Source organism: Ptychodera flava, chromosome 5 (genome assembly GCF_041260155.1).
Source record: "Ptychodera flava strain L36383 chromosome 5, AS_Pfla_20210202, whole genome shotgun sequence".
In the NCBI taxonomy this organism is placed as follows: Eukaryota; Metazoa; Hemichordata; class Enteropneusta; family Ptychoderidae; genus Ptychodera; species Ptychodera flava.
In genome coordinates, this window is record NC_091932.1 from 47669654 (window position 1) to 47693157 (window position 23504).

General features: G+C 36.3%; 1 protein-coding gene across 2 annotated transcripts in view; it reads right to left on the minus strand.

Annotated features, from left to right (window-relative positions):
* Positions 1–23504, minus strand: part of LOC139134157 (neurocalcin homolog) — a 133832-nt gene that overhangs the window by 14265 nt on the left and 96063 nt on the right. For both annotated transcript variants that reach the window (XM_070701079.1, XM_070701080.1), the window contains one exon: positions 6658–6829. The gene's annotated coding sequence lies outside the window, so the exon portion shown is untranslated. The remainder of the gene's footprint in view (positions 1–6657; positions 6830–23504) is intronic.

A 23504-nucleotide genomic window follows, 5' to 3' on the forward strand; every position in this document is an offset into this window, starting at 1 on the left:
CCTAGTTAAGACATCAGCTGTCAAAATCCCTCAGCTAACCGAGTTGAGGTGCACATTTTCTTGCTGTGACCTCTCAACTCACTGAAAAAGTTCATGGCACACTCAAACACATATACATTCAATCATACATCACACACAAACTTGTTCAAAGCGATGAATATGTTACATCGCTGCAATTGGCTTCAGATAGCCACAAAGATGATTCATATTTTATAATATATTATAATATATTATATTATTGCTATTTTCTTGATTGATAATGTCCAAGTTGTCAAAGTCTAGCAAAGATTTGTGAATCTGACACAGGAGTTGCACCACACCCACAGTACAAAGCAGTGGTATGACATGGATTCTGTCTCTCTGTTTGTTCTGTTGAACACAGTGAGAAGGGGAGGGAGATTGGAACTCTATTATATGCATCATGTCACTTTTGCACTCATTTTGGAACGAGTGCACTCCTATAACCATTCCTACAATCATATCAACTGTGAGTAAACTTTACAAGTACATTAACACTGTATCATTTAAAAATACAACTATCCCTCACAACTTTCCACAAGGACAGGGATACATTTGTTCTCACGTCCCCAGTACGCTGGGAGTGTGAGAACACAGTGTGAGAACAATTTGTTCTCACACTCTGTATTGTTGCGCGACCGAACACCTCGTATGTGAAACGTATGTTGATTGGTCAACTCTGCTCAGCGCCCAGTTCTCTGTACGAATTATTTGACGAATAGAACATCGCGTAATGTACAACTGGCACTATAGCGGACAGACGACTGAACCGCAGAGTGAACAGGTTGTTCTAGATTTGAGTACGGTCAGCGCAGCGTCGGCAACAAATATTCGGAGGATGACCGCTTTTATGTTGTAACGGGAGAATTCAGGCCATTACAAACCTATCGGCTGTTTACGCTCGTCGACATATTTTCTGGAGAAGAACTGACTTGACAGCGATACAGTTAGCGAAAGACTTCGATGAGGGAGCCATTTGCACACGAGACTGTAGCAGACGACAGCTTTCACGCAATGTCATCAACAGATGGCCACCAGAGCTGTTTCGCAACATTTTCCTCAGAGACCTGATTGACCTGGAGAATTTTGTGGCTGACCAACAAAACAAAATTGCCATATCGGTATTATACATGTTAACGTGTTTGATATGCTCATCAATGAAAGGAACTTCATTTTTCTGTGCGGAATGATACAAATGAAACAAGAGCAATCGGCTGCTGGTTTTTGATAGTTTAAACCTACCACTCTGACAATAAAATGCAATTTTCTAAAGATATTGGAGGGACGTGAGAAAAATAATCCCACACCCCAATGGGTTGGGATGGAATGTCTCACACTCGTTGGGGAATTCTGTCTCACACTCGCCTTCGGCTCGTGTGAGACAGAACTCCCCAACTCGTGTGAGACATTCCATCCCAACCCGTTGGGGTGTGGGATTCTATTAATCTCTGCCAAGAAATTGGAAACACTGACTCAGAAATCCACATGTAGAAGCTGCCTTTAAGATACTAACACTCTGAAAATTGACATATTAGCAGTGGTGATATTTGGAATTGACAAATGCAGAGTAAACTGAAGACTTGAGTGACAAACAGTGAGGGTCTTTTGTTTCACATTCACTGTTCAGCTAACTAGAAACCCAAGTAAAAGTTACAATAACACAAAACAAAATGAGCATTTACCGTATGATGCTGAAATTGAGAGAGGGATTGAAGTTACCTTAGCCATAATATGCCACATGATGTCATCAACCTCTCCTTGTTGTTGGCACTCAAGTATGATGGCTCCATCCCAAATGCAAAGCCTAACGACGACAACATCTGAGTCACAAATTACATTTGATCAAAGAAGACACCCTACTCTAATGAAATCTACATCCCTGGAGGCCAAATCTCTGTGTACTTTGTAGAGTTAGCTCAGAGTAACGATCTCTATTGGATCGGTTTGATTGATAAGAAAATTATGCCTATAACAATGTCTAGACATACTGGGGTACAACAGCCTACTGTCCTGTCCAGACTGTCAAATATAGAACATCTGATGTGGCCTTCACAGACATATACTGTATCAAGTTTCAAGGCCAACTGCAATGCAGATATTCATATCTTTATCAAGATTATAGAGCTATACTCCCATAGCATATCATATTCATACCATTTCCACCCTAGATTGTGTGTGAATGACGATATGTGCTTCACATCTGATTCAACATGTACTTAGAGCCTATGTAAGCCATAGCACTTCAGGTGCAGGGAAAGCATGCATGAATTAAATTTGAAGATTTTAACTCCTTTCTTAAAAGACTGGTTTTGGTAATATTTGAGGACCCAAGTGGTAGTTTTCCCATTGAGATATGCAAGGCAGATGGAAAGTGCATGCTCACCATAAAGGTTGTATTTCAAATCCGGCAATAATAGACAAAGGGAGTGCAAATACACAGTGTAGGTTTGGTTGAATTATACTAGATGTCAACAGTCTGTTAAGAACTTGTTAAATGGGCGAATAACACTGAGTTTTTTCTACTGATAAGCTGGTAACCATGGCAGTCAAGCTTGTCAAAATTGGTGCATTGCCAACATACCCCCTCCCGGTACTGGTATGAAGCCTGTTTCTTGGTGTCAGAGAGAATCCTCAAGGCAATAAGTATGACATATTGACACATATGGTAACGGTATTTAAAACTTACCAATTGACTTCAATATGATTTTTATGTGTGACAGATGTTACAATTGTCCCGATGGGTACAGATAGTTGCCATATGAAAGTTTGGTGACAAAGTGGCACTCCAATTAACTCACAGCACTGCTTGAAATAAAACTACCTTCTTAAAACTGAAATATCCTCAGGAACACTGATAGTGATAGGTAAATATGAATATCAATCAACTACTTTGCAATTCTTGTGGAGTTATTGATTTGTATCTGAAGATATTGCAAATTTGAATTTCCATCATCTCAGTATTTGAAGCATGAATAAACATAAAATTTACATGTGTAATCGACAGAGAAATTAAATCCATGCAATAAAATAAATACACCACATAAGTGCCTTCTGCTACATCTTCAAATTTGAAATTTGTTAGTAATGTTAACTATACAATGTACCATATTAATATTGTAACAGGAATGTGCATGTATACAACTGTAGGATCATATGGTTTTGAAGCATTGCCAAAATGAACCATATTGTCAAGTTGATTTGATACTAAACACCTTAATGAGTTTAGAAATTTAGAGTAAAATAATTGACAATATGCACCACAGTTTTACCCTTTGAACTCTGACCCCTGATGACCTATGATACGGTGCAAGGGTTTATTACTGAACAGGGTTGAAAGAGGTAGGGAAAAGGAGTAAAACTATGTTTCTTAACAGAGGTGAAAACAAACAGGTCCAATCTAAGTTGCTTGATCCTTAGCTTATAAGCATTCATGTTTTGATGATTGAGAGCTCTGAACTCTAAAGACTACAATTTTTTACAGTAACTTTAAGAACAGACTGAGCTTTTCATGTTACATTAACACAGGAAAAATCAAAATAATTGCTCAGTATAAGATGAATTAAAACTTTTACAGACGATAGCAGTGACCGTCATTACTCAGCAGAGAGTTATCTATGACAATTCAAAGCGGCTGTGCAAATCTTCATCAGCAAAAAACCAAACATTGTGTTCTAAATCAATACAGGTTATCAATCACTGTCAGTGGTTCTGAAGTCTTGACAACTCTCCTTCTACAAAGTTCTATCCGCTAATACAGTATTTCTTGATTGCATTCTAATCTTAGTACTTGCTGTAAGCTCACTATACCGGTATATTGCAACCTGCAATGAAAATGTCGTAGTTCTTTCCGTGTACATAATCTGTTACATGTTGGAGTACAGTTTAACGTCACCAAACAGTATTCTATTTTTCATAAATTGGAGAAGGTCCGCATGCATAGGCATCATTTTAATGGTAAATCACCTACTTAAATGGATGTTCTCATCTGATGCCTTTTCAAGGTTCCAGAACTCATATTCTTGTCATCCTTTCAGATGCACTGACAATATCATCTGCATTCTCTTACCTTGGGACAATCACTGTTGTTGAGCACACCATTCTGCCAGTAGGGTATATTGACATTTGGATTGGAAATGTAACTTTGGGCTACCGGAAGCAGTGTGCGAAATTAACGTCGGTCCGACGGTCCGAGACCGACAGATTTCTCGTCGGGCCGAAAGTTTTTAGCAACATGTCGGTCCTTATGACCGACTGAAATTTGGAATATATGATGAAAATTTCTCCGTCAAGACCTGTACTGTAACAGATGCAGATGATGACTGACTCTGAATCATGCGATTCAGACTTGAATGTCATGCACACCGCGGGAGTGCGGGGCAACACGGATATTGATCGCACTTCGTTTTCTGGTAGTTGGGAATTTGATCTCTATGGTACACCAGACCGGGGGTGGTAGGAGTTGACAATGTCGCAACATAGTACATGTAATTTTTTGTCTTGCGACTTTTTACATTTACGAAAATACTAACCCTCCGATCGACGCGCATAGCACAGTGCAACTGATTACATTCAGATCAGTGTGAATTACGTCCGTGCATGCAGATTCTAGCAATGATGGAATGGATTGATATTGGTGCAACAAATAGACAGAATATTATAATAATACTCGTCTCGAGAGTGTAACCCTGGTAATGTGAGCATATCTGTGTCATATGATAACAACACCAAGTATTACTTCACTAGTTCCGCACTTTAAGTGTTCGGAATTTACATGTACACAAATGTACATAATACAGCCCTTCATTTTATCAAACTGACTCCGTTTTCTTCGCTTTGATTTTCCATTGAAGCGTTCAAAACATAAACGGTTCACAGAAGAGTTTAAGACAAAAACCTACAACAAGAACAGTGCTGTTGACTAAACATATTTGGTTTGAACATGGAGGTATTTTTTACCTCAAGTTTTGAACAAAGACTAGATGTTACACGACAACCACATTGCACTACCTGCAGTCGAAAGTCAAGTTCAAGTTTCGCTCCGTTTGTTTGTGGACCGCTAGAACATCTTGCTTGCTCATTGGTCTTTAACCAAAGTTCACAAGGCCGACTCATACCACGATATATCGCGATAACAAGTGTACATTTCATAAAGCAGAGCGACCTTATCATTAACAGTTTTGTCGAGTTGCAAGATCCGTCGTGTATACTCTCAGAGGTCGAGAATAGGGCTTCAAATTGTTTCGATGCATACCGTTTTACGACAGGCAGGCAAAACTCAGCGTCTGACTGTAGGCCTAAATGTTGCCAAGAATTACGTTTTTTAAGATTTTACGGTATCATTAACTGATTGTGTCGATGGTTTTCAGCAGTATCGAGGTCTGTCAAACTTTTCAGAGTCATTTTAATAACTTGAAGCTTTCAAAGGGCGATGAGATCCGGCAAACTTTTCGATCAGAAAATATGCATTCATTTCCGCGAGTGGCGATGTGTGCCATTCATGTTGTCTGCAATTTCTATAATCGAGAAAAAAGTTACGATACTTATCCTTTTAATTAAAAGTATTAACTTCATCTGTTTCTTCATGAATGCAACAGAGGCCACATTTAAGCATATTTATCTTTTGAAAAATTTTGAAAGTAATCCATACGTCATATCAAAATACACACCAAGTATTTTTTCTTTCCTGTTTTACATTACAATAAAAAGTCGTAGTGATCAATGTTTGCATAAAAAAATATTCATACACTACCCTTACTCATGACTGTTTTCAGGATACTAAGTTGTTCACTCACTCTTCTACCACTTGCGTTGGCTTATTTCAGAAGTGCTTTTCAGCTCGCCAACCATTTTCAAATCACTATATCACATGCCCTGGTGTAGTTTAAATTTGTACACAGCAATGTAGAGAACACCATTCCCCATAGAAAGTTACGATAGACAAAATTTCTCGCTTTCATCAGCCACATGTAGCCAGTGCATGAGCCTGTATTCCCCGGCCCCTGGGTGTTTGACATCATTTTATAGTCCGAGAGTGGGGGATTTGACATGGCTAGAAAAAATGTCAAATTCTCCTGTTAGTCCCGTAGTCCCCCCCCCCCCCCCCCTCCCCCCATGGTGGAAAACATTGATAAATGTGTGCGCATGACAGTGAGGAAGATGAGGGCTGTGATCTTTTTCAGATTCCAGATCATGTAGATGAATATTTCATGATTATTCACTTACACTATTCTGCAATCTATGTGAGCAATAGTCCTTTGGAGTGAATACTTACTGACTATATTGATAAACGGACATGAAAAATTAAATATTACAACATTCAAAAGCATAGTATTGGTGGAGAAGTTGACTTTAATGGTCGTTAACAACTGCCATTATTGAGGACCGGCAGTTTTCTGTAAGGACCTGAAGGTCTGGCTTGGTGCAGGTCCTTATGACCTGAAGCTATTTTCTCTTAATTTCGCACACTGACCGGAAGCATTTAGCTTTTCATTGTTGAGGAATTGGATGAGGAATGAGGAAATGAGGACTGAAGGCTGGTTGTATCTACCTAATAAATATCCCAAAATGAAATACAAGTATCCACTGACATCATCAAGGTTAAGGTTGACTCGTCCTTTCAAGTATCTAAATTGCTCTTACCTTTACTGCAAGTAACTTTCAGATCCCAATTTCTGCACGTACCACACTAGAGATGATAATGATCCAAACTTGATTGAGATTGGTCCGTTTTACAGCTACCACCTGGTATGTAGAAATATACTCTACCACTGATGGAGAAGGGTCTTACTAAATCTGGAGCACTACCTTAAACCTGTAACAAACAATAAATGTACAATAAGCATTGAGTAAGCATTACAAGTTTCAAATTTACAAGAGCATGTACAATGTAATGGTATGCTGGTAACTATGGTCTATTAATCACTGTAGTTAAATACCAGTATGACAATCTGCTGGGAGGAAAAACTGAGGTTAAACTATCCAAGAGATATCACTAGATTTACAGCAGATCCCTACATATACAGGTCTGTCCAAAATTACAATTGAAAAGTAGTTGTATGCATTGTACATAGTAAACATCTGTATTTTTGTTTGCAAAACAACCATACTGTTAAAAAGGCAATGTGCGTAAACCACAGCAAAGTTGCAGTATCTGATCCTTGTCTCACAAACCCAGGAGTTACCGTACACTACAGTGAAGCTATGAGTACATACATTTTCACCACAATTGAAATAGTGAAATCTATTAGGTTCTGCACAACTTCATTGCAATGATCCCTTTACTGGTAACTTCAAATCGCTCCTCATACAATTGTGTTTTGGTAACTCTGTATTTATCAGTGTAAATAACTGAATCAAATGCAACAGTGATGGACACCTTCATTTGCATGAAGTCCAATCAACCAATCAAACACAACACATATTCTGTACCACAGAGGTGAATGTCCTGCCCTGAATAAAAGGTATCAGTACTGGTACCAGCATCTGTTGGACATGACCATCTAGACATTTGCCTCATAGTTATTGTTGCTTTGGAACTATCTGCTGGTATTAAACTGTCCTAGAACCATACAAAGTTCTAACCTCACCATTGATAAAATTATTCTTAAACCATAAACAAAGAAAACTGCAATGTCCTGGTACGTACCAGTATACAGTGCATGTATGCTCAACCTTAAAACTGATGACTACAGAACACTATTAACACTTTCACTCTTCCAGATGCAAATCTATGGATTATATTCCGTTATGCCGACACAATGATAATATACCAGTATGCAATGCTTCTGCAGTATATGTAGGTTGTTGACCTTTCCAGTATTTTTACTTTGCATTTTAATGACTTTAATGATGACATTTTTGTAATTAATATTCACTGACTTGATTGTTAGTTTCTACTTCTTGCATTAAATAGAAAATGATTAGTCTCAATATCTTTCTGTTTCCTGTGAGTTAAACTAAGTAGTCCATCTAAAATGGACTTTTGCCTATCTTTTAGTCAATGTAACCCCCACTGTGATTATGATGCATGTACAGGTTGAGAAGTCAATATTTTATCTTTTCAAGCCAGATATCATTCTCCATTTAATGCATCAAACATATGAATAATGAGGCTGAGGTTAAACCACAGCTTGTAGATGAAGATTAGATATTTAAAAATTTTAAAAGTGAATAATCTGTCATACTGTACAGCAAGAAGCAGATGTTCCAAACAAGGTGATTACATGACATAAAATGTTGTGACCCATAAAACCACTGATTCTGTTCTGTTTTGACCAATTCATTGTATTCATTTTTATATGGCCTCATTGAAAATTAAATTGTTGGTAAAGCAAGTCTCCATGTCTTGGCCCTGGATACTCACAAGATTATACGGCCAGAATCACTCTTGCCATCAAGAATGTTACAATAATTAAATCAGTGAAACTTGCTAAATAAAAATATTCTTATTTTCTACCATATTCTGTCAGTATGGTTGTATAACGGTATAACATTCAATCTTTTGCATTCATTCACTACATTCTCCTAATCCCTTGTACTATGTTGTAAAAGAGTAGTGACTTCTATTTTTAGTCACCACTGTGCATATCCCTGTAATATATTGATAGTCATGAATTGACTCTATAATCAGCCTGTTGAAGGACACAACAGCATTATACAGGCATGCTGACTAGAGAGTCAAAAAAGTTCATTTAGAGTAACAAAATTTTTCTTCTAAAATTCACAAACAAATTACTGCACAATATTTACTGACCCCCACACACCCAACAACTTAGTCAAAGTTATGGATAATAGATAAACAGATTCTGCTCAAGAAACAAAAAAGTGATGTAAGGTGTTTCGAAAGGAGTGAGCAAACCTGACCTTGGATAAAAATGAATTTTAATGGAAAATTATCCTTGTGTTCACTACATACTTGTATGGATGAAATATTGTGCCCTTGTGCACAGAATACACACAGTGCACTAATACAGCAAAACAAATTTTACTCTAATGTTGAAGCAGTGTGTAATTCACTTTACATGTACCATCACTAAATCACACGTATGCTTCTACTACGGTATATAAACTCTAACATAAGGATGCATTGAAGAGATACATTAAAAATTTAGCATAAAAAACTATGATCTTATTTCAAGTTGGCCTTTTTAATCAACCTCAAAACAATCATTTATTGATTCAAGAACTGTTTCAATTTTTCCCTTTCTTATTTCATGCAGTATCTCTTTAAGAATTCGAAACATGTTCCTGTAATATTTTGAAATGTTTTTAAATTCAATTCTTGTATGAAGTTCAAATTCACTTGTAAATGTTGATGGCTGTATTTGCATGGGGTACTACCTGTACATTTAATGGTGTCCTTCACACACAGTAAATTTATAACAGTTTAAATGTCAAGTATTTAGCAACATTACCTTTAAAAGTAAATGAATGTTATTGCTATGAAAGCTGTATATGGAGTTAGTTTATTTGTTGTAGAAATGATGTCATTACAAGGAAACTCACTTTTAGGTCATTCACAAAGCCAGCTGAATTTTAAGCAATTATTTCAGAAAAGATAGCAAAATACTAGTAAATTAACTAAGGAAGTTTATGTTCCCTGGAATAAGTTGAATCAATACACAACCACTTGTAAATATTTGAAAGAGAAAATACATATCTTTACTTTTTAAACTAATGTTAGCTCAAGAAAAATTTTGGAGATAGAAATTGTAAAACCTTTTCCTAATAATAATTACTAACAACAATTTTTAGTTCCATTGAGTAAAATTTTGTCTTTATTCTCATGATTTATTTTCCTCTCTGAGATGTGTCTTACTTGTTGTAGGACAGTGTTATGCATTTTGACATTTAACGTGTTTTGCATGAAAGACAAATTTCTCCTACTTTAGGAAATTCATCTATACATATAGTGGAGATTATACCTCTAGATATACATGTAGCTACATCAGAGCAAGAATTTATAAATTATGTTTGGGGCATCAGAACATTGGAAACTAAAACTTGGTGACCATAGAGATTAATAAGTATTGAGTCCACTAAAAACTTCAAGAAATCTTTTCTTTGAGTCTGCTTGTTCGTCCTGTATCATATTCTTCTCATCTGCAAAACTCCTACAAATTGTTTCATGTCAACCAGTCTGGATATTCAGTAACAGGTGTCTCTCTTTACACTGATATGCTATACGATGATTAAGCATACAATTGTCATTTACATGTAAACCCAAAAATTGGAGTGGAAAAATATATAAGGGAGGCATGTAATACAAATATTATAGCCCCAAAACTTGGAGTGAAAACATATATAAGGGAGGCATGTAATACAAATATTATAGCCACAAAACTTGGAGTGAAAACATATATAAGGGAGGCATGTAATACAAATATTATAGCCCCAAAACTTGGAGTGAAAACATATATAAGGGAGGCATGTAATACAAATATTATAGCCACAAAACTTGGAGTGAAAACATATATAAGGGAGGCATGTAATACAAATATTATAGCCACAAAACTTGGAGTGAAAACATATATAAGGGAGGCATGTAATACAAATATTATAGCCCAAACAAGGCACAATGTACCCTTGAGGTAGGAGATCATTTGTGCTCCTCAGGTCGGGCAAATGGTCACCTATCCTCCGGCACATACCGTAGTCCATTGTTTTGGCTATAATTTAATATATCATTTCAAAACTGACATAAAAATGTTTATCTTTTGAAGGAAACTACCAACACAAACAAACCAAAACTCGAGCAAAAATTGTCAACCTAAATATTATCTCAATCTTGTTTTAAGCTGTTATTCCGTTTCTTTGATATTGATCTTTTGTTCGTTTCAGCTACATCAGTTTATCAAAATATCGCTAAAATACCTGTACACCTTTTGGAATATGCTTATGTTGAAAACTTCTGATTCAAATCATACAGTAAATACTGCCACACTTGTAAGCAGAATTGAATACATGAACAAACACAATCAGTAACACACATGTGGTATAATGACCTGCCTATAAAGTAAACAGACATCCTCTTATTCACAGTGATATGGTAACAGTTTCCAGCAGCCCCAAGATGGTGAAAGTTGAAAGTCTTGAGATAAGACAATGATGGATAGCAATTGCAGATGACAAGTCTCAACGGAGTACCATGGAAAAGATAAAGAATGTTGGACAACAGGGAGCTGCATGCTGCTTGTGAAACTGTAATGAGGAAGAGAGCGTGCTCTCCCTTGCTGTGGTGTCAGACAGATAATGAAGTTAGCTGACTGAATCAAAAAGGCAATAAATATTGATAGGGTTTAGAGCAAATGAAAGAAGGAGGTCAGAAGAAGTATACCTCGAAGGGGAATCTGTTTAGTACTGTAAAATGGAGAAAGTGTTTAGGATATTGTATGGTTGGCACAACCGGGGAAGTATGGCACTTTGATTCAAGAACTGACACTAAATGTTTTATATTTGTTAAATATACACTGTAAAGGACACTCACTACAAAAGGAGTCACAAAAATTTACATACTATTCCCCTGATGATACCAACCTGTTGACCTTATCAGCAAACAAATATTCCAAAGAAAGAAAGATGACACTCGCAAATATGGGCAATTTATAGTACTGGTATATCTATGTGAACTACTGGTACTGGTGCTTGCACATGCAACATTTAATAAGTTGTAAAGTCACGATTGGATGTATTTACATTGACAGACTACAACAGTCACATTGCCACTGATTATCATTATACAACTTATCATATTGTCAGCGTCACTAACAATGTAAAACAACTGTCACATAGTCATGTTACAACACTAAGCAGTAGTTGATTTTCACTTTTCATAAGCAGTAGTTGATTTTCACTTTTCATACCATGGGATGTGTAGTTACCCGGTATTTCACAAAATTCACAATATCAGAAAGTCATCTAATATCTGGCAAATCTTCTAAACTCATGTAATTCAATGCTGATGGTGGGTATTAGAAATTCATTATTCTGCCAGTATATATCAGGCTTGACTTGGCATCACCTTTTAACATCATGGCGCTCAAAAGACACAGATCCTGTCCACCAACTATTACTACACCAGCATACAAGTATGGTATAACAACCTGGATTCCAACCTAAAGAACTCTGCAGCTAAATAAATGCTCTTCCCAGCAACTGAAATGACAAATACCTGATCATCATACACGATAAATACCATACCCAGCAGTCCAGGGTAAGGCAAGGCAGGATCATCTCCAACATGGTATTAAGATCATTATGACGCTATAATACGATCAGTTAGCAGAGATACTCTCTCATCAGTTTACCTTCCCCTATCATTTGCCAATTTCAGTCCTCTCAGCAGTTTGCAGTTACAATCTCATCAATATTTTAACTCAGCATGTATATAGTCTCTCCTACTGAAAATAGCCTGCGGATTAATTTTGCATTTCCTTGCGGCAAACCACTCCACATGGAAGCAACGTCTCTTCTTTAATTTAAACAAAACAAATGGAGTTAAATTCAGTATGCGCATACAGATAGACAGCATCACATATACAAAGGCAACAAGTTCAGCTCTTGACGTGAAGTATCTCACACTGCAAACGTTGTTGACGCCATTTGAAAATGGACCACAGCAGGTGCCACTGATTGTACAAAAGAATTGAATTCATCTCCCTATGTGCTGACAAAGTACAGGTATTCAGTTTATCACCAGCTGTAGCCATCTCATTCACTTCATCAATAAAGAGCAAGGGAAAATTGCAATACACAAATAGTAAATTCTTCAGTTGTATTGATATCACTTGGAGTACGAGACTTGATTGACGACCATAAAAAGTAGATTCATTATTGGACCCATGTACAGAATGGCCATTCTGTAAAGCATTTCAAATGACTCGAAAAATCAATTTAAAAGGGGAAAAGTCATGCAGAGTTCTTAAAAGACAACCTCTCTTAATTTCCTGCAGTGGTACATGACAATCAGCTACCAAACACAAGCCCTTTGACATATTTAAGGCCATGTCTGATTGCCACAAAATGCCTGAAGCATTCGCTGTCTGATGACATACGGTACGCACTGTAAATGGCTCCAAAATAATAGGATGCTGAAAGCAAACTGACTTATACCGGTAATACTTTCGTAATTTCAAACACAACCACTCATCAAACCAAACAAAAGCTTGTAGAAACAATTACTTCAATACAATTCATCAACTTCTTCAAATAATTTCAACCTATCATAATATTTTTATTAAATGGGCAAAAGCTGAACTTTATCATATCTTTTGGGATATTATTTTGATGCAAATTAATAACATTTAGCAGTTTATAATTTTTTTTAAGCAGAATAAACAACGGGAGTAATAAGTCATTTTCTTGGGACATTACTTAGGTATGTTCATTTGCGAGATGCTAGTAAAAATGCTTAGCATCATAAAACATTCTGAAAGAACAGTTTTAAGAATGGAACTGTAGACATTTAACACTGCTGGTACATGCAGACGGAACTGATACAAAAAGATACAACATATCATTTCAATATAAACCAGGGGCTAAACTACAATGTATTTTTACAAGGAAAAGCTATTACACTAATCTATAAGCCTCAGCATACCAGTACAGTAAGCTGAAGTGATATTTGTTACTTGTCACTTCATGCATTGATATCATATGAATTCATGCGTTACATACAAAAATGATATTTTATGATTTTCATTTGATGTAAAAAAATTTTCAAAAATAGCAACCTTGTCTCTGTGTATGTTTCATTCAAAATGAAAATATAGTGATCTGTTTTAACCTGTTCACCCCCAATCCCCTGTAAACAGGTCCAAGATCACCATTGATAACAATGGGTTTGGGTAAAACCATGGCGGCGAAAGGGTTAATAAATTAATAATTTATTTTCAAATTTAAAGTTGTTTTAATAACTTGACAACTTTAGTGATAACAAATCTTGTCAAAGATCAAAGTGAAAAATTATTGAAAACTGGCCCCAAGGCCTGGGGCATGTATGATAACGCACTCACAGGCACTGTGAGATTGCAATGACAGTAAGAACTAGTATATGGCCAAGGAAAAACTTCTTATCATACCAGTACCGGTATACCGCAGTGATATCTCGGTATCAGTAAATCGCGTGCTTACATGTAACTTGTAAGCACCTATGGCATCCCTCTGCACAAGCTATCAAACACCCATAGCCTGCATCTCTTTGGAATTCCGTGACATCAAAATTATAATCTTTCAATGTGGCGAAAGATTCTTTGAATTCTGCAGATATAAAGAAATGTATCTTGTTTACTTCATTAAAACAACATTCATGTCTAACAATGTGGTCAAGCGAACCAATTTTCACTTCGATTGTAACTTCTAGCAATTTTCAATAGCTGGTCATTCTAAAGAAAACAGACAGTAAAACACTGAAATGGAAGACTTTCTGTGCGATGTGTTCCAACAGTTGACAATAGCTTGTTCCTGTGACAATTTCAAGGTAGTATACGGTATGTACATCATGTCCACTGATTTGCATATCTGCATTGAAACGGCCATATTATAGTGGGGAACAGTGTCTCCTCCAGGTCACGCCATTACGCAATGTTATCATCTTAAATCTACAGCCCTCTTTCAAATAATGACAAAGGCAGCACAACATCACCCAAACAATGAGATCTTGAGATATTGATCACACAGTGTATTGATAGTGGCATTCTGCACTATGCATTTGCATAAATTAATTTACATAATGTATTATGGTTCCCCCTCAATCACAGCCAAATCTCTCCTCCACTCCTTCCTAATTTTCTAAGGAAAGGGGGGACATTCCCCTTTGTAAATTTCTACTATACCTGTATTCCGGGATATATTTATCAAAAGGTCATGACAAATCAATCTATGGTGGTGACTATGGCAGACTAATTTAAACTTAGGGGGCATGCTGCCAACTTATTTATAAATGACAGGATTGTAAGATGTCTGACAGAACTGTTCTCCATGCAAAACACTGCAGCCAATAACAGCTGGGATTGCTGTGGACAGAAGCTATGGTATGAGTTGTAAAATGTAAGTAAATAATTCAGAAATTTATCCATTGTACAGTATGATGGACAGAAATGCAATTTTAATTTTCAATTTTATCTTCTTAAAGATTCCTATTATAAAGATAGCGATGTGTACTGGTACACATGCATCTACCGTTACATCTGAAGACAACTATTTACCAATTCAACCTAGTCGGAGAAACATTACACCAGCAAACAATATCATATCATGACTTTTCAATAAAACTACAGCTATTTCCGAAGTACCAGGACAATTATCATTTCACAAGAAAATAATACTGCCAATACTTTTTAAAGCATGCTATTTTATGCTAAAAAAAAATAGTGACTAGATATTGTACCATCTATACTCATGACAAGGTGTTCAACTTCAACATTTGTTATTATCATGATAATGAGATGCAAATTATCTTTTCTTGAAAGGTTGATTTGCTTCTACAAAACTAACATGCTAGTACTTGTTTTATCTTATTAGTTTGTCCTTTCCTAAGGCATATACAAGTCCTTTTATTTTGCTAATTATTTTGCATTTATACGATGAAATTCCATGGACTTTCTGAAATAACAGCATTACTAATAACCTTCAGTTGTAGCAGGATACAGGCAGTGAGGCAGTAAAGAATTTGGTTGACAACAGATACTGTAAACTTTAATCAATTGATGTCGATATGACCTTAGACATTTACATCTCTGAGGAAATGACATAGACCAGGACTACTAATGAAATTTTTATGACTTGTATAGGCTGAAGATACCCAGTAACAAGAGTCCTTGAAAGCGGAACTCTTCATTGTTCAATATGATGAGGAACCAACAGAGAGTTATCAAAGGGGGATAACAGGGAGAACAATACCGGTACTTACCCTAATGCTTTTAGATGACAGATTAGCATTAATGATGTCATTCAGACTGTTTGACATACAATTATACCGATTACAGTCAGCCCTAGTCTGTTCATAGTATACTGCTGTCAAAATATCTGACAATGACATTTAACAAAACAACGTGAAAATACAGCACATGCTAAGGTTATGTAGTTTTTCAATTCTATTACCCTAATAAGATTTCCAACTCATTAAGATTATGATTTCCACGCCGTGCACAGTACACACTGGTTCTTGTGACAATTCTACCAGTATGAACAATGTGTACTACCAGAAGAATAATTCTTTCTCCAATATCCGGATTTTCCTAGCCGTTACTGATTAATGATGGAAATGAGCTTACAAATTGGCTGGCATGAATTTCATATTGATAATAACAAATAACTGACAAAGCTTCTAGAAATTGACAATTTCATGTTATTAACAGCAGGATTAAATCGTTTCACATTCCAGCTGAGGTCAAAGTTTGTCCCTGAATGACAGATCCTCCCCACCCCCAGAATAGCCCATCTGCAGGCAACCTAATACCAGTAATATTATTGTGAAAAGGATATAAGGGAGAATTCATAACATTAATGATTTTCATAAAATTCAGACCTACATGATTTTGAAGAGCACAATGGAGTCATACTGACTTTGAAAAACATAAATTAAATTTGTAAGTATTCTACTTTTGGAGTCTGTCCTAATCATACACACTGGTAGATGTACCGGTAATACCAGACTTTACTGGAAAGGAAACTTTTAACTGATGATTCATTGAGGTGGACTACTAGGAAATGCTGTAATAATATTTACCGTATATTTACCCTTTACGAATTTGGAGATTCTTGATCATAACATGAGTATTCTAAGCCCATGTTTTGTATAGTGACTTACAATTTACTATATTATTCTTAAAACATTTGTTTCAATTAGGAAAAAATAGCGTCAATAACACTTTGCTCACATTTGGTTACATGTGGCAAGGCAGAATGAGTGTATACACGATATTTAACATGCTTCTATGTACCTTAGCTTGTGATATTCATAGTCAAGTGCATTTGAACAAATTTTGATGCACCGTCCATTGAAGTATGAAATGGTTGGCAACTTGCAACTGTTGATCACATACACTTACACAATACCATGCAACCTAGTACATCATAACTAGTGATAAAATCAGCCATACCAAACTAAAGGTGTCCCTTATAATATTGTAATGCATAAAATTAATGTAGACAATATTTGGTCTCGCTATGGTCTATGGTTGCACAATTGAAGACTAACGTAAGATGTAATAATGGGATTCCTCAGCTTCTAGTGTTGTTAATGAAGTTGCCACACGTACATGATAATGGTATGTCCCAAACGGCAACCAAGTTAAACAAGCATTGCAGTGTCAAAGACAAATGGGGAAATTTCCAAACACAAACATATATAGCAAGAAGCCTGAAGCATCAGATATGTACATCTGTTTTAAAGCTATTCTAACTAAATTTCGAAGCATCAAACCAGGGAATTGTATAGAAGCCATTACTTGACTTACACAGACAAACAATTCCATAAATATGCAATATGACAATGGAAAAAACAAGTCCTTTCAAACCAAAATTGGAACATTTTTTTCACACAAAATTGTCATATTTACATCCACAGTTGTAAGAATTGGTAACTAATAACCTGACCTTGTTGGATTAAGCAGCAAAGTTTACAGACTATACAGATGACACTTTTTGTGAATAATCCTGCATCTTGAAAATGACAGACTGGTTGTACCGGTATATAAGATCTGTATACCATAACTTCTTTTAGATTCACTCATAGTGACTTCCATGCAACACTTTTTGTACAATGTGGTATGTTAGCTGCCTTGCCAAGACAATCTGACCAATGTTTATTCACCAAGTTTTCACATTTGTTGCTCATTAGCATTTTAGTAACCCTGACTTCATTTGAACAAATACTAATTTATAGTTGAGCATGTACATATATCTACCACAAATACACAGGTAAAATGCGCAGTAATTCAATCTTATGCAATTGGACCAGGGACTTCAAGAATATCATATGAGGCATTTTTAAGAAAATAAAACGTGCAAAATATGGTACCCCAAAAACTTCTTTTAAACACAACATACAGATAGCTCCATGCTAACTTTTTTGTAAAACAGTGTGTCAGCTGCACTGCAAACTTCTGTCTTCCAATTTGCTCATATACTTATACTTATACAAATTTCATCAATATTTTGATATATGGTAATCAAATGATCCTTAGAATTTAAAATCAAAATTCGATACCGGTATAATTCTGAAGATATTTTGTCTATGTTTATCTGAGGATCAGCACTTTATACACATGACAAGTTCTGTGTTTTAAATATCTAATATCTCTCACCCATCCATAAGCTTGAAAGATGTAATAATAAACAGGAATATACTACCTCAGGGCCTAGGACATACATTTACGGAGTGAATGAATAATATAAACGAAGTAATTATGTACATTGCTAATCCTAGATGGTCCATATTGGCTGAAGTATACACTGGGCTTCAATACACTCACAAGCAATCGACAGCTAAAAAGAACAAATTACAACAGATGATACAGAGAAATAAATTAAAACATATGGCCAATGTCCCTGAAGCTACTATAGATGGTACAGAGGACGTACATTGCATAATACCAGATATACCGGTAGTGAGTGCATAGGCCCTTTGGCATAGCAATACAGAGTATTCTTATGGCAGAAGAAACTGTTTCATTCTTATAGAGCCCTCTATGTACCGGTGCACAGACATTCGTCAATAGCCAGCATAGACAACTGCAATCTAACGGTATGCCTACAAAATGGCATAAATTGCAGATTTCATCATTATTTCAATGCATCATAAATATGATAACCCCTACAAACCTGTGTACCAAATATCAAAGCTATTACAGTAGATGAGCAGGTTTTGAGAGACAAATTTTTAACTAAATATGGGAAAAATTGCCCAAAAAATACAAAATTATAGATTTCAACATATTTTGAATATATCACATGTTGATCATCCCTATAAACCTGTACACCAGATATCAAAGCTGCCTGACTAGGGGTTATGAAGAAGATTTTTTACCGAAAACGGCTTTTTTTGAGCTAATTTGCACATTTTCAACAATATCAAAAAACTAAAAAAGACACTTTCTCATAATCATATTTTGCATCAACACAACAAATATCAGGTCTGTAAGTACTGCAGTTCTCCAGATATTTGAGTGGACGGACATCCTCACAAATGGACATACATACATGTACATACCAGTACATACCGGTACATACATACCGGTACATACAGACTGATGCCGGACGGATACCCATCCCAATAGCTTCTATAAACTATAGTCTATAGTAGCTAAAAAGCAAAAGTCATGGGTTTTGGAAGTACTTTCATTGTTGTGTACTTGCTTCAAAACAATATACCATTTCAAGCATGTAACACCAACCCTGTATCACATCCTTGTTTAACAAGAAGAACCCGATCGTCACACTTTAAAGAAAAGTGGCATCACAATAACTTATATTGCAACATGCTTTATGTGTTACCAAAATACGATACGCGAAAGAACAACTTTTTCTCTCTTAAGTGGTATAACATGCCAAAACAGCACAGAATGAAGATCGGAGCCATTCTATACATCACCTTAAAAGGCTTGCCCCTGACAAGAGAAGATAAGACCCAGTCAGATATGGGTGAAAGAAAAGTGATCCGATGTACCGGTATGACAACTGAAATGAAGTGCAATACTTGGTGACAGAGTTCTGCTGTAATGGAATGAAAACCACCAGCATTAGAACTCAACCAGTCTATGCAGCAGGTAACACTGACATTAAGATCACAATGCTATGCTATATGCTGTAAAGAGATTATCACCCTAATCAAGGTGTCAATGGGTCTGCCTGATTGTACACTGATGAGCCTCCTACCAGTACTATGAAAAATTAAGGTTGGCAAGAACCTATACGGCCATGCTTTGAATTGACAATTGACAAGTAAATGAACTTACAGCTGTGTAATAGGTTGTAACCACATGATACATGTGATAAGGCAGTCACGTCCACACCATTGCATGCCAGTCTCACCTGTTGGTCATGTGACAAATGCTGAAGAAGGCCATCTTTTCATTTCTCAGCCTCATCAATTAGTTATCATAATTTCATTTTTTCGCAAAAATTTCTAATTTTCTTTATAACTTTTGTCAAGAAAAGAAATACTTCTATGTAGCTGGTGTTATCAATTGTTTGAAAATTAATTGGTTTAGCTCACGGCTTATACTTCCTGATCTTTGCAATTTGCTGACTGGAACATTAATTGGTGTGTTCCCTCCTGTGACAACTTTTTAATCATAACCCTGTCAGAAAGCCCATTGACATCACTTAAACGGGGAAATTTATGTGCTGCCGTGGAAAAAGACAAAACATAATTGCCAATACTCTCAAGTGAATGTGTGTATTCAACAAGGTATGAGTTCATTAGTTAGTCTATGTTTCATCATTTTTCACTCACCAGTGGACATGATGTTTCGTGACTTCTTGTGTTGATATTTAAGTCTTGTCTACTTTGTTGTCATGACAATATCACACCACAGCTGAGCCCATAGGCTCATGCAGCCATGTAATTTCAATAAGTTCACTTGTCATAGTACCAGAGTTATCTTATAATAGACCCATCCACATATATGCCCATGGCTGATTGATTATTTTGAATGGGCGCTTATTTTGGATTTTAGTTTTGCTTGATCTTTACCAGCGACATCTCAATTTGCCTTGCCTTTACACTAAAATTACCAATGAGCTGTTGTGTGGCAAACACAATAAAAATATTGAGGCTTCTGGCTTCCTGACTGCAACCATTTACAATAGGCATCCCCACTGTAATGAAAATTCCTGCAAATGGAATGATCCTGAGAAAGACAATTGAGACAGAGCAGTTTATGACTGGACGTCTTTTTGTATTGTATCATGGATTCAGTTGTACTTTTACGCATGCATGTGTGTGTAAGAGAACGTCTGCGTGTTGTCCAGGTCATTCACAGATCAGAGAAAGTGTAACATTGTGTCCTTCTGAGGCACGGGTGGATTTGTCAGAATTTGCTGAGGGAAAAGATCGAAAAAGAAAGAGAGCTATCAAGAAAAAAGTATTCTGCAACGTCTTAGTCTTTATTTGTCACTGTTTCAACTCAAAAATAAGCTTTTATGAGTATTAAGGTGGGTGTTGGTTATCCTACTGAATAATAACACTCTGGGACTTTTTTAAGCTCCACAGTGTGCCCCTGACAATTTACCCATTTTTTGAATAAACGCCGTGAGCCCATTATCAGAAAAACCAGGTAGACGGGTTTTGGACAAACATATTTTTAAGATACCGGTACTCCTTCATCACAGGTACAGGTTTTGATAGCCTCACAGCCGTGTTGGCTATGAGTATGGTGGTTGATAAGACTGACTACTACTCAGCATGCTGCAGCATACCGTTGTGCCACAGCAGTAACCCCAATTGACACAAGACAGCTGGTGACATGTACCGGTACTGTACATGCATGGCTGATAGTATCAAACAGTGCGATATGTTTTATCCCAAATGAAAAAATACATTGATGCTTTTTAATTTTCAAATTTTTCAGTTAACTTAGAAATTTTATAACTTTATTGCTTGTAAATCTTGCTAAAATCTTTTGAAGCTGGACCGTGACATACACATGACACAATGACAAGAATCATGGGATTGCAATGCCAGCAACTATGCAGTCAAAAATTTTATTCATTATCATATTGCAGTGACGCATGCATATCAGTGACCTGCTTGCAGTTGCGCGAGTTATTATAAAAACAGAACTATAGTCCTGCTTTAAATGTTGTTTTTCTATCAACATTGACCTGGTGTCCATTTTAAAATAACTTTACTTTGCACACATAAAACCAAGTATATTTAACTTTATGACTGAAGTCCTAAATTGGCGTTCTTTTCTGTTCAAGTCTTCAGTTTACATGTTTTAGTTTCTACTGCAATTATTTTCTCTGTTTTTTTCACAGATATACAACATGGGTCTCAGTATCTAACTGATTAAACTCTACCTGGCTGTAGCAAGGAGGGCTAAACAGATACCTGCAAATTGTAAAATATTAGGACAATACAGAAATGTACTCAAAGCAGTAAAATATAATGGTGTACTATATTTTTGCCACTACAGTAGATCTTACTGTGTAGAACCAGTACTCCTGGTAATTATGAACAAACGGCCCTGGTCTCATGAAAGAAACTTAATCATTGCAAATATGTAAATAATCCATCTGATCAAATTTGCTATGGTTTCCAGTTCTGAAATATTTACTGCTGAGAGCAAACGACTATTGTCACAGCCGAACTCTTTCAACATCTTTGCTTACACACCTTACAAAATGTTACCCTGGACTGAATAATTTTTCCCTTGCTAATAACATATTGTAAACACACTTCATGAAGCTTGCAGTGCATGACAATTGAAAGGACATTAATGAATGTATGAAATTGTAATCTATATGCCTTCCCTCATCAAAATTATTTTATTATAAGTACTACTTTCCCTTAATTGAATAATGGAAATTTCACATAATGTGAAAATAAAGTAACTGTGTAGGTTTACAAGAGCAATTTGAATTAGGGAAGTAATGCAGTTCTTCAAGTTGTATTGAAATGGTATAACTGTCCAGTAGGCTCCCTGAAATTGAATGAGAAAATGAAACAATAAAGTCTCATAACACTTAATTAAAACTTAAATTTGTCCTATAGTTTATTGATTGAATTTATTGCACCTGCAAGTAGTCCAAAACATTTCCTATGTTATTTTCTCTATTATTACATGCCTTGTATATCGAACGTCGCGCGCTCCATAGGATTCAATGGTAACTCATTGATGACGTCGCGGGCCACATAGTCATCATTGGACTGAAAGTGAACCGGAACTATTTTCAACTTGACAACTTTTTTATGTAAAAATGTCGAAATTTCATGTTTTGCATAGGAAATCCGGTTTTTGGAAAATTTAGCAGAAAGAAATTGATAAACCGCATAACAGTAGTTTAAATAACAGTAGTTTAAAGGCGGAGCCTCCCTTTAAAGGACGCCAAGGTATGGCGGCGTTCACTGTGTAAGTGGACACCAAACAGGCAACACGCGGGCACTCGCTCCAGAACATGCAACTTTTTAGTTTTCCCAGCCGCAAAACCCCCAGACAGACTGCCAAGCGGTCAGCGTGACGTTGCTGCTGATCGAACTCTGTGGTTATATTCAAAGTCTAACGCGACTGGAAGACAATGTTTTAGAGAAATTCGAGCGTTTGTGGTGGGGAATCAATGACCGTTGACTATTTGAACTGACCGTCAATCAAAAGCTTGCATAAACTCTGTTTGCAGGATTAGCAACATGTGACAAAAGGTTGAGATGAGTTTGTGTAATTAATGTTATAGAAATCAAACATCATACTGGCCATGTGTTTGACTGGGAGGAGAACTCCACTAATGCGAGAACCAGGGATTGAAAAGTGCCGCTTTAAATATAT